Raw genomic sequence first — 15,121 nt, 5'->3', positions numbered from 1 at the left:
CCCTACACTAGGTTTCAGTGGCTTGGAGAATAGAGCAGGGTCTGAATTTCAGCTGCCATTCGTTTCCCGCCTCAGGCACCTTTGTGACATGAACAAAATGTGTGACTCTATGTTCTGGCCCCGCCTGGTTATTGGTGTTCTATTGTTAAATTCAGAACACAGCCTCTGGACACAAACCAAGGAAGTTAGTTTCTGTCCCTTTCTCCCCACATCTTTTAATTATAACATTTTGTGATTTACTGTTCAAACACTAAGCAAATCTTCCTCCTTCTGTCTTTATTTTTCTGTCTGAAAGCTCCAGAGACTGTTCCTTCCTATATGGAATATAGAGCTCCATTTGTCAGGAATAAGTTTGGCAAGCATAATACTCTATCCATACTTTTCATCTGACTTAGGAAAATGATGGGTTTTTTAAATTTTTTTTTCAGTGAATAAATCATTTTGAAACACTAATACCAGAAATAAAAAGAAAGAGGGAGAGAAAACGTTGCCGACAACCCTGTCTCCTATCATAATAACTGTTCTCATTTCTCCATATAACCTTGGTGACGTTGTCTCCAAATTCCTAAATTCCAAACTCTGTCCTCATGTATGTCATTTTTTCATTGTTTTAATGAAAGAATACATTTCGTTTTATTTTCTGTACTTTTTACTGAACAGTATTGGCCCCCCCAAATTTCATGTTTCATTCATGCATATATCCAACAAATTTTACACAGTTCTTATAACTTGCCAGGCTCTATTTTAGATGATAAGGATTCAGTAACAAATATGCCAAAGACTTTATCCTGTGGATTTAATTCTAGTTAAAAAGACATACAACCAACAATGCATATATAGCAAAATGTCAGGTGCTATAAAGCAAATTAAAGCAAGGCAAAGGAATAGAGAACAATGTTGCAGAAAATGCCTCTTGGAGTAGACACAATTACTTAATACTGATACCAAATTCAAACATTTAGATCATTGTTTCTGAGATTGCCTATCAGTGAAATACATATTTATGTTTTTATTAAAAGTTTCCTTTAGCATAAAACTCTGAAAGAGGACTACTAGCAGTTTTAGCTCCTGGTTTTTCCTAAAGATTATAATCACCACAATTGACATGTCAGAGGGCAAAATGTTAGCAAGAGAGAATTCTAGGAAGATGGCAAAGGAGAAAGCACCAGGATTCTATCTCCCCACCTGCCAACAACTGCACTAGCAGAATCTGCCTCCTGTAACTATTTGCAACTCTGGAACCTATCGAAGACTTGCTGGCAACTTCCAGTAGAAGACTTGCTTCTGATCACAGAGGTGCAGACAAAGGAGTAGGCAGTCGTTGCTGCACCTCCCACCCCGTTGCAAGCGCCTACCCATACAGCAAAATTCCAGGGGATTTAAAGGGCTGCCATTACTATTCTCCCTCTCTTTTTCTCGATGGAATTGAAGAGAGAAATAGAAGGTTCGATTCTGGGATTTATTTAGGGGTTTGAAATTTTCTCAAGTCGGCCATGAGGGAAAAAGAAACAAGCCACAGCAACATCTGAACCCTTGAAAAGATCCTGAGAGAAAGGGAGAAGGGAAAACAACAGCCATCAGCCCAACCACTTGTGTCTTCTGCCCCTTCCCACCTATCTCACCCACCCTACCAGCCCACACTGCCTGGTACTTGAAATCTGTGGCTAAAGGACCATTACCACATAACTTCAAAAATAATTAACCACCCTTCCTTCCGAAACCCACCCAAATTCACTCATTCAACACTTACTTTTTTTAATCTACTCAGAACTTTTTTCCTATGAGCCCCCTCCCTAAATGGAGTTGGGGAAGGGGGAATGCATGCTGAGTTGGCCTTTATTTTTTTTAAGAGACTTTTTGATCCAATGAGACCCCCCCCAAATAACTGAACTTTGGGTTCTGATTGGTTGTTTTATTTATTTTTTTCCTCCAAAAGTTTAACCTCCTCCCCACCTGAGCCTGATAAAACCTTGATCATGGGTTTGGGTCCCATAGGCCTCAAAGAGAGTCCTTAAACTTAAGGATGCTGGATAGCTTCCTTAACTGAGATGGGGAACTCAAGAATATGGATGAGATTTTAAAGATATTCAGTCTGATGAAGGAAGCATGAGAGATGGTGAGTCATCGCACTTATCTGAACATTCTGCTGCAGACTCATTCACCAGAAATATTGGTCAAGTTTATTGATGCTGGTAGTTACAAGTTTCTTAACAATTCGCTGACAAATTAAAAAACAACCAACAACATTCCCCTCTTGCAGCAAATTCTACTGACCCTGCAGCATCTCCACTCCCTGCAGACCATCTCAAGCAGAACAACACAGCCAAACTGGTGAAGCAACTGAGCAAGTCAAGTGAGAATGAAGAGCTCTGGAAACTGGCCTCAGTCCTTATCAGCGACTAGTCATCCCAGAGCAGCACACCACCCAGCCTGCTGAGAAAGATAAGAGAAACAGAAAGAAGAGGGAAAGAGTTAAACCACCCCTCCCGACCAACCAGCGATAGAAGTGAAGGCTGAGACTCAGGCTCAGGAGGCCCCAGAGAAGTGGGAGAAGCCTAAGTCTCTTATAACCCCAGTGTCCAGTCTCACAGCAAGTTTCCCTGGACTAGAGCTGGAGAACCCCATCTTTGGTGACTGTGAAGAATGCCAGTGTAGTGGTGGTTTCTGACAAGTACAACCTTAAACCCGTCCCCCTCAAGTGTCAACACAACACCCAATGCCACCAAAGAGATCTAAGTGAAGATAATCCTGCCGCAGCCAATGGAAAGCCTGGGCTTTCTGGATGTGCTCAATTCATCTTCTGTTCCAGGCATCAAAATCAAGAAGAAGGTGCTATCACCCACAGCTGCCAAGTCAAGCCCATTTGAAGGGAAAATAAGCACAGAACCAAGCACAGCTGAAACTTCTTCCCCAGAGCCAGTCAGCACCTCCTTCTGAGCTTATGGACACAGAATGTCCAGAGCCCCCAGTTTCCCCTGCTGAAGTTCCAGAGCTCATGGATACCACCTCTTTGGAGCCTGGAACTCTGGAAGCAAAGCCAATTGAGAGTACCAGAGATCCTAGTCAGCTGACTCGGAAGGGCAGGAAGAAGAAAGCTGTGATGTGGTCAGAGGGCAAACTGGGAGAGTATTTCTGTTTCGAACTGGATGAAACTGAATGAGCAAATGTGAGTAAAATCAAGGACTTTGGCAGGTCGGCTAAGTGGGAGATACCATCAGAGCGAACACATGTTTGAGATAGGCTGGCATCTGAGCCACAACACCATGGAGGAGAAGGTGCCCTGGATGCGCACCAGGCCCCTGGTGATGCTTTCGCCTCTCGTTATCCCTGAATGCAACAGGAGGTACATCCAGGCTGAGGAGGAGAACTGAATCTTTCAGGAGCTCTTCCTGAACAAAGAAAGTCCTCATGAGCCTGATCCTAAGCCTTAGGAGCCTATTCTCCCCACCCAAACTCATCACCCTGGATGTGGATTGTTTCATGGATGAGACCCTAGAGCCTAAGGGGCCTGTGGTTCACCTGATGGGGAAGGCAGTTTGAAGTTGCCTCCTATTATGGCCAATTTTATTGGAAGCACAGGTGCCAGGAAGAGTCCCCGGGACCCTAGAGCAGGAGGCATCAGTTTGCAGGAGAGCCTCTCCTCCATCGTGGGTAGACCTAACAGTTGGCCCTCACAGGAAGGCCAAAGCAACCAGACTATTCAGACAAGATCAAGCAGATGCTGGTGCCACCTGGATTCAGGCCTGGTCCAATAGCCAGTGGTTTCTTACTGGAAGGCCCTGAGGGGCCCAAGAGCATGCAGCACATCCTCCCTGAACCTGGGAAACCTATGCCAGATCCCCATGGAGGACCTGGGTGTCCTGGTAGCCAAGAGGGTCCACGTCTGCTGTGTCCCCCACCCTCTTCCAGGGAGGGGGTGGTGATCCCTTCTGGGATGGCCCATGTGACACCATGCAGGGTAACCTGGTGTGGGGGGATCAGCATCAGGTCCTGGACCATACCATAGAGGCCATGGTGGCCAAGGAGGAAATGAACCTTCTCTTCCTCCAGTCTGAGGGGCCAGAAAAGCTCGTTCTGAAGGAGACTCCCAAATGGAGGAGGGGACCCTGGTGGGGGTGTGGTTGGAGATGGTGGGCATCATCTCCACAAAGGCCCTGGCAGTGGCATGGGGGTGAAGGCAGTGGACATTGCCCCCACGAAGGCCCTGGCGGAGGAATGGATGCTGGTGGTAGACATTGGCCCCATGAAGGCTTTGGACATGGGGGACGGACCCCATGGCCACCAGCCTCATGATGTTCCTGGTTATTGAGGCCACAACCATTGAGGGCCACCCCCTCACAAACACCATAGCCGTGATGGCCCTGGCCATGGGAGGAATGTGGGGCCACTGAGAGCATGACGGAGGCCACAGCCACGGAGGAGACTGGAAATTTTCCCCCTAGGATCAGGAACAAGGTAAGTGTGGATGCCCACTTTCACCACTTCTATTCAACTTAGTACTGGAAGTTGTAGCCAGAGCAAGTAGGCAAGAAAAAAAAATTGAAACCAATTTTCAATTGGATTTGAATTGAAACCAAATCCAATCCTTTCCAGATTGGAAAGGATGAAATAAAAATATCTCTATTTGCAGATGGTATAATCTTATATGTAGAAAATACTAAAGATTCCACAAAAAAGTCTGTTAGAACTAATTAATTAATTCAGAAAAAAAACCAGGATACAAAGTCAACACAAAGTCAGTTGCATTTCTATGCACTAAGAATGAGCAATTTGAAAAGGAAATTATAAAAACAATCCTCTTACTATAGCATCATAAAGAATAAAATACTTAGGAATTAACTTAGGATGTTAAGTGTGATGAAAACTATAAAATATTGCTGAAAGAGATTCAATAAGACATAAATAAATGGAAACACCTCATATTTATGGAATGGAAGATTTAATATTGTTTAAAAATGACAATATTGCCCAAAACAATTTACAGATTCAATGTGATCCCTACCAAAATACCAACTACATTTTTTTTTTTTTTTGCAATATGAAAAAGCATACTAAAATTCACATGACATCTCAAGGGACCCCACAAACACAAAACAATTTTGAAAAACAAAACTGGAAGACTCACACTTTTTGATTTCAAAACTTACTACAAAGTTACAGTAATCAAAATAGTGTGATACTGGCATAAATACAGACATAAAGATCAATGGAATAGAATATACAGCCCAGAAATAAACTATAACATATATGGTCAAGTGATTTTTGACAAAAGTCTCTAGACAATTCAATGGGGGAAGAACAAGCTTTTCAACAAGTGATTCTGGGGAAAATGGACATACATATGCAAAATAATGGAATTAGACCTTCAGCTAACATCATATAAAAAAAAAAAAAATTCTTCACGGATCAAGGGCCTAAAACAATAAACTCTTAGAAGAAAATAGGACAAAAGCTTCATGACATTGAACTTGGAAATGATTTCCTGTCTATGACATTAAGGACATAAGTAACAAAAGAAAAATTAGACAAATAATACCTCATGAAAATTTTAAAACTGTATGCATCAAAAGTCAGAATAACAGTAAAAAGGAAAACAACAGAACAGGAGAATATATTGGCAAATCATTTATCTTTAAGGCATTAATATACAAAGTATATAGAGAGCTTTTAAAGCTCAACAATAAAAAAGCAACCTGATTCAAAAATAGGCACAGTACATGAATAGATATTACTCCTAAGAAGATATACAAATAGCCAAGAAGCACATGAAAAGATGCTCAGCGTCATTGATCGTTGCTGCTGCTACTGCTGCTAAGTCACTTCAGTCGTGTCCGACTCTGTGCGACCCCATTGATGGCAGCCCACCAAGCTCCCCCGTCCCTGGGATTCTCCAGGCAAGAACACTGGGGTGGGTTGCCATTTCCTTCTTCAATGCATGAAAGTGAAAAGTGAAAGTGAAGTCGCTCAGTCGTGTCTGACTCTTTGCTACCCCATGGACTACAGCCTACCAGGCTCCTCCATCCATGGGATTTTCCAGGCAAGAGTACTGGAGTGGGTTGCCATAGCCTTCTCCTCACTGATCGTTAGGAAAATGTAAATAAAGACTATAACGAGTTATGACCTCACACGCATTAGGATGGCTTCTATCAGAAAAACAGACAACAACTAATATTGGCAAGGATGTGGAGAAATTGGAACCCTTGTTCATGTTGATAACTGGAGGATTATTGTTTAGTAGGTATAGGGTTTAAGTTTTACAGGATAAAAAGAGGTATGGGAATGGATAGTGGTGTTTAAAACCACTGAACTACACATATAAAAAATGGCTAAGATGGTAAATTTTATGTTACAAGTATTTTAGCACAATTTTTAAAATTTGAAAAAGAACATTATCAAAAGTCTAGATATGTTCAGTTTGCAGTTTCCCAGCATGTCATAACATTTCTCTCTACTACTATTTCATCCATGTTCTCCTGTCTGCCTGAGTGAGTCCTTGGTCATCAGTCCTCCCCAGCTGCTCCTAGTCATTCTATAAAACTCAAGTGTCAGGAAGATTTTTTTTAACACCCCTAGACCAGTGTTTCTCAAACTTTAATGGGCATCTAAATCATCAAAGGATCATGAAAATGTATATTCTTATTTATTCAGTCTTGTGTGGGGCCTGAAAGTTTGCATTTCTTTTTTCCTTTTTTTTTTTTTTTTTTTTTTTGAGTTGGCATTTTTAAGAAGCTCCCAAGTGAGTTAAGTAGTGCAATCCATGGAACACACTTGAGTGGGGAAGATTTAGAATAGCAGTTCTCAGACTTCTAATCTTAGGACCACTGTATGCTTTTTAAAATTATTAAGGACCTAATTGCGCTTATTTAACTTATATGCAGAGTACATCATGAGAAACACTGGCTGAAAGAAGGACAAGCTGGAATCAAGATCACCAGGAGAAATATCAATAACCTCAGATATGCAGATGACACCACCCTTATGGCAGAAAGTGAAGAGGAACTAAAAAGCCTCTTGATGGTGAAAGAGGAGAGTGAAAAAGTTGGCTTAAAGCTCAACATTCAGAAAACGAAGATCATGGCATCCAGTCCCATCACTTCATCGGAAATAGACGGGGAAACAGTGGAAATAGTGTCAGACTTTATTTTTGGGGGCTCCCAAATCACTGCAGATGGTGACTGCAGCCATGAAATTGAAAGACGCTTACTCCTCGGAAGGAAAGTTATGACCAACCTAGACAGCATATTAAAAGCAGAGATATTACTTTGCCAACAAAGGTCTGTCTAGTCAAGGCTATGGTTTTTCCAGTAGTCATGTATGGATGTGAAAGTTGGACTGTGAAGAAAGTTGAGCATCAAAAAATTCATGCTTTTGAACTGTGGTGTTGGAGAAGACTCTTGAGAGTCCCTTGGACTGCAAGGAGATCCAACCAGTCCATTCTGAAGGAGAGCAGTCCTGGGTGTTCTTTGGAAGGAATGATGCTAAAGCTGAAACTCCAGAACTTTGGCCACCTCATGCGAAGAGTTGACTCATTGGAAAAGACTCTGATGCTGGGAGGGATTGGGGGCAGGAGGAGAAAGGGATGACAGAGGATAAGATGGCTGGATGGCATCACTGACTCGATGGACATGAGTTTGAGTGAACTCCGGGAGATGGTGATGGACAGGGAGGCCTGGCGTGCTGCGATTCATGGGGTTGCAAAGAGTCGGACACGACTGAGCGACTGAACTGAACTGAACTGAGCTTCTGTTTATATAAATTATATCTAGCATGTCTCTCATGTTAGAAAATAAAACTGAGAAATATAAAATATGTATTTAATCCCTTTAAATCACAATATTAATTCCATTACATGTTAATATATATAACATTTTTATGAAAAATAACCATATTTCCAAGAAAAGTCTTCTATATTTTTGCAATAGCTCTTTAATATTTGGCTCCACTTTGTCCGAAATGAAGGCATCTAGCAGAAAATTTGTAAGCGCATATTTGAACTCAACAACACCATCAATCAAATACTGGGTATCTATAGACTACTTTATCCAATAACCAGCAGAATATACATTCTATTCAAGTCCACATGAAACATTCACCAAGATAAACCACATTCTGGGCTAGAAAACACCTCAACAAATTTTAAAAGAAATCATACAATGTTTGCTCTCAGACCACAGTGGAATTAAACCAATAACAATAACAGAAAATCCCTAAGAACTTTTTGATTAAACAACACACTCCTAAATAATCTCAAGAGAAATTAAACAATATTCTTAACTAAATGAAAATGAAAACCAAACTTATCAAAATTTGTGGGATGCAGCAAAAGCACTATTTCAAAGGAAATTTAGAGCATTGACTGCATCTATTAGGAAATAAAAAAGATCTAAAATCAGTCACCTAAGTTTCCACATTAGGAAACTAGAAAAAGAAGAGAAAATTAAATCCAAAGTTAATAAAGAAAAGAAATAAAAAAAATAAAAGTAGAAATCAATGAAATTGAAAACAGGAAATCAATCAAGAAAATCAGTGAAACCAAAACTGTTTCTTTGGAAAAAAAACAATAAAATCAATAAACCTCTAAGCCAAGTTAACAAAGAAAAAAAGAGAGGATACAAATTATTAACATAAGAAATGAAAGAAGGGACATCACTACATCTACTAAAGAAATTTAATCAATAATTAATAACCTTCCAAAACAGAAAGCACTAGGCTCAGATGGGTTTACTGTTGAATTCTTATAAACATTTAAGAAAGAAATTATGCCAGTTCTCTCAGTCTTTTTCAGAAGAGCAGCAGAATAGATGCTAACTCATCCTATGAGGCCAGACTTACCCTCATTACTGAGACCAGAGAAAGACATTATAAAAAAAAAAAAAAACCTGACCAATAGCGCTCATGAACATAGATGCAAAAACTCCTCAATGAAATATTAGTAAGTAGAATTTAACAATGTATAAAAAAGAATTATATACCAAGTGACATTTATCGCATATGCAAGGCTAATTCAACAGTTGAAAATCAATTAATGTGGACTTCTCAGGTGGTATAGTGGATAAGAATCTGCCTGCCTACGCAGGGGGCATGGATTCAATCCCTGGTCCAGGAAAATTCTGCAGGCTGCAGGGCAATTAAGCCTGTGTGCCACAACTACAGAGCCCACGCTCTAGAACCCACAAACCACAACTCTTGATGTGCCAAAACTACTGAGCCCCAAGCTCTAGGTCCCATGAATCTCAACTACTGAACCTGAGTGCCTCAACTACTGAAGCCTACATGCCTAGAGCCTGTGCTCTACAATAACAGAAGCCACCTCAATTGAGAAGCTGGTGTACTGCGATGAAGAGTAGCCCCTACTCATGGCAACTAGAAAAAGCCCGTGTACAGCAACAAAGACCCAATGCAACCAAAAATAAAATTAAATTAAAAAAAGAATGAGGGAAGACCCAATTAATAAAAATAAATTAATGTAATCCGTTACATTACAATCTTAACAGCCTAAAGAAGAAAAATCACATGATCATATCAATAGATATAGAAAAACTATTTGATAAAAATCCAACACTCAAAAGAAAGAGAGAAAAAAATCCAACACTCATACATGATAAATACTCTCAGAAAACTAGAACTAGAGGGGAATTTTCTTGATAGTATAAAGAATACTACAAAAAACCTACAGTAGCATTTACTGAATGGGGAGATTCCAACATTGGTAAGATTTTCCACTGAGATAAGGAACAAAGAAAGGATGTACCCTCTTACCGCTGCTATTCAATATTGTCCTGGAAGTCCTAGTTAATGCAATAAGACAAGAAAAGAAAATCAAAGCTATTTAGGTTGAGAAAGAGGAAATCAAGCTGACTTTGTTAATAGAAGACATGATCATCTCTATAGAAAATCTAAAAGAATCAATAGAAATAACAAAAACCCCTCCTGGAACTAATAAGTGATTATAGTAAGATTGACCCCTCCTAGAGTAACATTGGAGGATACAGTGTTAATATACAACAATCAATTACTTTTCTATATAACCAGCAATGAACAAGTGGAGTTTGAAATTAAAAATGCAATATCACTTACTTTCAGTTCAGTTCAGTCGCTCAGTCGTTTCCGATTCTTTGTGACCCCATGAAACGCAGCACACCGGTCTCCCTGTCCATCACCAGCTCCCAGAGTTTACCCAAACTCATGTCCATTGAGTCAGTGATGCCATCCAACCATCTCATCCTCTGTCGTCCCCTTCTCCTCCTGCCCTCAGTCTTTCCCAACATCAGGGTCTTTTCCAACGAGTCAGTTCTTCGCATCAGGTGGCCAAAGTATTGGAGTTTCAGCTTCAGCATCAGTCCTTCCAATGAACACCCAGGACTGATCTCCTTTAGGATGGACTGGTTGGATCTCCTTGCTGTCCAAGGGACTCTCAAGAGTCTTCTCCAACACCACAGTTCAAAAGCATCAATTCGTTGGTGCTCAGCTTTCTTTATAGTGCAACTCTCACATCCATACATGACTACTGGAAAAACCATAGCCTTGACTAGACGGACCTTTGTTGACAAAGTAGTGTCTCTGCTTCTTAATATGCTGTCTAGGTTGGTCATAACTTTCCTTTGAAGGAGTAAGTGTCTTTTAATTTCATGCCTGTAGTCACCATCTGCAGTGATTTGGGAGCCCCCCAAAATGAAGTCTGCCACTGTTTTCACTGTTTCCCCTTCTATTTACCGTGAAGTGATGGGACCAGATGCCATGATCTTAGTTTTCTGAATGTTGAGCTTTAAGCCAACTTTTTCACTCTCCTCTTTAATTTTCACCAAGAGGCTCTTTAGTTCTTCTTCACTTTCTGCCATAAAGGTGGTGTCATCTGCATGTCTGAAGTTATTGATATTTATCCTGGCAATCTTGCTTCCTAAGGCCCACTTGACTTCACATTCCAGGATGTCTGGCTATAGGTGAGTGATCACACCATCTTGCTTATCTGGGTCGTGAAGATCTTTTTTGTGTAGTTCTTCTATGTATTCTTGCCACCTCTTCTTAATATCTTCTGGTTCTGTTAGGTCCATACCATTTCTGTCCTTTATTGAGCCCATCTTTGCATGAAATGTTCCCTTGGTATCTTTAATTTTCTTGAAGAGAGCTCTAGTCTTTCGCACTCTATTGTTTTCCTCTATTTCTTTGCACTGATCGCTGAGGAAGGCTTTCTTATCTCTCCTTGCTATTCTTTGGAACTTTGCATTCAAATGGGTATATCTTTCCTTTTCTCCTTTGCTTTTTGCTTCTCTTCTTTTCACCGCTGTTTGTAAGGGCTGCCCAGACAGCCATTTTGCTTTTTTGCATTTCTTTTTCTTGGGGATGGTCTTGATCCCTGTCTCCTGTACAATGTCACTAAGTATTTATCAAAATACTTAGATACATATCTAATAGAATATGTACAAGATCTATATGAGAAAAACTATGAAATTCTGAATAATGAAATCTAAGTAAAAAGAGAGATAGATATCCACATTCATGGATAAGAAGACTCAATATTGTCCAGATGTCAGTTCTTCTAAAGTTGATCTGTAGATTCAGTGAATCCCAAATTCCAGCAAGTTATTTTGAGGTTATCAGCAAACTGATTTTACAATTTTTATGAAGCAGCAAAAGACCCCTTTTTTTAAAAAATGGGCCAAACACCTCACCAGTTAAAATATACAGATGGCAAATAAGCACATGAAAGGAAAATTTCAGGGAAATGGGAATTAAACAATGAGATACTACTACATACCTATTAAAATGGCCAAAACCCAAACCCAAACACTGTCAACACCAAAAACTGGTGAGGATATGGAACAATAGGAATACTCCTTTGCTGGTGGTACAGCCACTTTGGAAGACAGTTTGGTAGTGTCTTACAAACTGAACATACTTTTACCATATAATCCAGCAATTGTGCTCCTTGATATCAGCCAAATTACTTGAAAATAAGTTCACATAAAAACCTGCAAACATATTGTTTGAGGGAATGTAAAATGGTACAACTACTGTGGAAAAGCAGTCTGAGTTACTCAAAAAATTAAATATAGAATTACCATATGATCCAGCTATTTCAGTCTTGGTGTATAATCAAATAATTAAAATGAGGGTCTTGAAAAGATATTTGTACATCCATGTTCATAGCAGGATCATAGCAGCTAAAATGTGAAAACAATCCAATTGTCCATCAATGAATGAATGGATAAGCAAAATGTGATACATACATACAATGTAATATTATTCAGCTTGAAAAAAGAAGGAAATTCTACAATATGCTATACCAGGATGAACCTTGAAGACATTATGCTAAGTGAAATAACCCAGTCACAAAGTACAAATGCTGTGTAATTATACTTACATAAAATACTTACAGCGGTCAAAATCAGAGACAGAAAGTAGGATGGTGTTTGTCAGTAGCTGAGGGAAGGGGAAAAAGAAGAATTATTGTTTAATGGATAGTTGGAGACTTCCCTGGTGGCTCAGGTGGTAAAGCGTCTGTCTACAACGCGGGAGACCTGGGTTCGGTCCCTGGGTCGGGAAGTTCCCTGGAGCAGGAAAAGGCAACCCACTCCAATACTCTTGCCTAGAAAAGCCCATGGACGGAGGAGCCTGGTGTCCATGGGGTCGCAAAGAGTCGGACACAACTGAGCGACTTCACTCACTTTCACTTGGTTTTACAAGATGAAAAGTGTTCTGGAGATGGATGCTGGTGATGGTTGCAAAATATTATGAACATATTTAACATTGAACTTTACACTTAAAATGGTTAAGGGGGTAAATTTTATGTTGTGTATTTTACTACAATAAAAAGAATTGGGAAAAAGATCCCTATACACAGATGTTTATAGTAGATTTATCCATAATTGCCAAAACTTGGAAGCAACTAAAATGTCCTTCAGTGGATAAATGAATAAATAAACTGTGAGATAGCTAGAGAGTGGAATATTATTCAGTGATGAAAAGAAATCATCAAGGCATGAATAGAAACAGAGGAATCTTAGTTTTCACTTAAGTGAAAGAAGTGTGAAAAGACTACATGCTGTAAGATTCTAAATATATGACATTTTGAAAAAAATCAAACCATGGAGACTGCTAAGACATCAGTGGTTGCCAAAGGAGGAATGAATAGGCTGAGTACAGAAGAGTTTTAGGGCAGCTAACTATTCTGTATGATGTTATAATGGTACATACACATAATTATATATTTGTCTAAACCCATAGAATGTACACCACCATGAGTAAACCCTAACATAAACAAGCATTTTGTGTGATAGCTTACCAGTTTAACAAATGTTTGGGACTTCCCTGGTAGTCCAGTGGTTAAGAATCTGCCCACTAATGCAGGGAACATGGATTCAATCCCTGGTCTGGGAAGATTCACATGCTGCAGAGTAACTAAGCCCATGGTCCACAGCTACTCAGCTCATGCACCTAGAGCTTGTGCTGTATAACAACAGAAGCCACTGCAAGGAGAAGCCCGTGCACCACAACTAGAAAGACCCCACTTGCCACAACTAGAGAAAGCATACTCACAGCAATGAATACTCAACGCAACCAAAAATAAACAAATAAGCTGGTCTGGTGCAGGGTGTTGATAATGGGGGAGGCTATGCATGTATGGGGGCAGGGGTATATGGTAAATCTCTGTACCTTCTGCTCAGTTTTTTGATGTGAACCTAAAACTGGTCTAAAAAAAGTGTTATTAAAAAAAAATCTGGCTCAACAGAAGATACTAGATTTTCATATCTGTTTCTGCATTAGATATCCTGGTCAGAGAAAACAAGAATCAGACAAAGCAGTGAAGGCATATTTTATTCAGTACCTGTTGCAATAGGAGACAAGAGACTCAGTATAGAATTAGACTTCACTCTATATTATATAAAAAGGACAAGTGGGAATTTATGGGCAAGGAACAGGGTGGGAGACAGTGGATGGAAAATTACAAAGAGGAAACATCAGGGATAAAAGAAAATTCTGGCTAAAAACATTGATAGGATTTCTGCTAAAGGCAGGCCAAGGTGGTCAGATACAAAGGGAGAGGGTCTCTGGCTAAGCTAATTCAACTATATTCTTGCTAAAACTGAAATAAGTAGGTCAAGCACAAAGCCCAAAGTTAGAGCCTTGAGGGCTTAGAGGAGCCTGACTAGAGCTGGGTCTAGAAGAGTCTTTGTCACTTCAATAGTGTTGGTTACTTTTTTTATTTAAAATTGTTTTGTAATTAGATCACCCTTTCTGGTATACAGGACACTTCCCAAATGTTCCCTTCTAAAACTAGATTAGGAAGAAAGATCATTGAATAGCTACTTCGTTACAGAAGTACACATGGATGCTAAAGGCATTGGAGATAAGTCTTCTCCCATTCTCTTGTTTTTATACACTGAGAAAAGACTATCAGAACGAAAAATGACGTAGTTCCCTCTCCCAACCTAATAGAGGCAACTGGTATATAATTTAAATGCTGGCTTTACCCCCTGAGTAGCCATGTGAAGCCATATTTCTATTCCTGTAAAACAGGAATGTCAACATCAACCTTTCAAGACTCAGGCTAATAAATGGAAGTTATGGTTTCATTCATTCTTACATATATATTCAGATATACACACATCTGTGTGTATACATAGGAAGTATGTTAAACTATACACATAAATAGATACATAGAATATAATATAGTAATGGATCCCACTTATTTTATATTTTTACATATATTTCAACTAAATGAAATCAAGGGCAGCTATATGAAGAAAGTAGCATCTAAGGACGATCTTAAAAGATAGTTGGATTTCAACAAAAGGGAACAGCATGGCAAGGGATCAGAAATGGAAAAGCATAGTGAAAATTGAGGGCATGGTAAGTATTATGATGTGGCTGGAGTATAGGATGCCTGGTTGGAGTCAAGAGTCATATAGGCGGGATGGGGAAGGAGGTGGGAGGAAGTTTCAAGAGGGAGGTGACTTATGTATACCTATGGCTGATTCATGTTGATGTTTGGCAGAAACCAACACAATTCTATAAAGCAATTATCCTTCAATTAAAAAATAAATTTAAAATTAAAAAAGTCATAGTGGAGATCAGGATGGGACCAAATGGTTCAAGGCCTTAATGTCATGCTAAATTTCTG

General features: G+C 39.6%; 1 pseudogene; it reads left to right on the top strand.

Moving 5' to 3' along the window:
* Positions 1-1,976: 1,976 nt before the first annotated feature.
* Positions 1,977-4,442, top strand: LOC128045609 (serine/threonine-protein phosphatase 1 regulatory subunit 10-like; annotated as a pseudogene).
* Positions 4,443-15,121: the final 10,679 nt, after the last annotated feature.

This window comes from Budorcas taxicolor, chromosome 3 (genome assembly GCF_023091745.1).
Source record: "Budorcas taxicolor isolate Tak-1 chromosome 3, Takin1.1, whole genome shotgun sequence".
NCBI lineage: Eukaryota > Metazoa > Chordata > Mammalia > Artiodactyla > Bovidae > Budorcas > Budorcas taxicolor.
The sequence above is the reverse complement of the archived record's forward strand: the minus strand, read 5'-3'. Positions and strand labels throughout refer to the sequence as shown.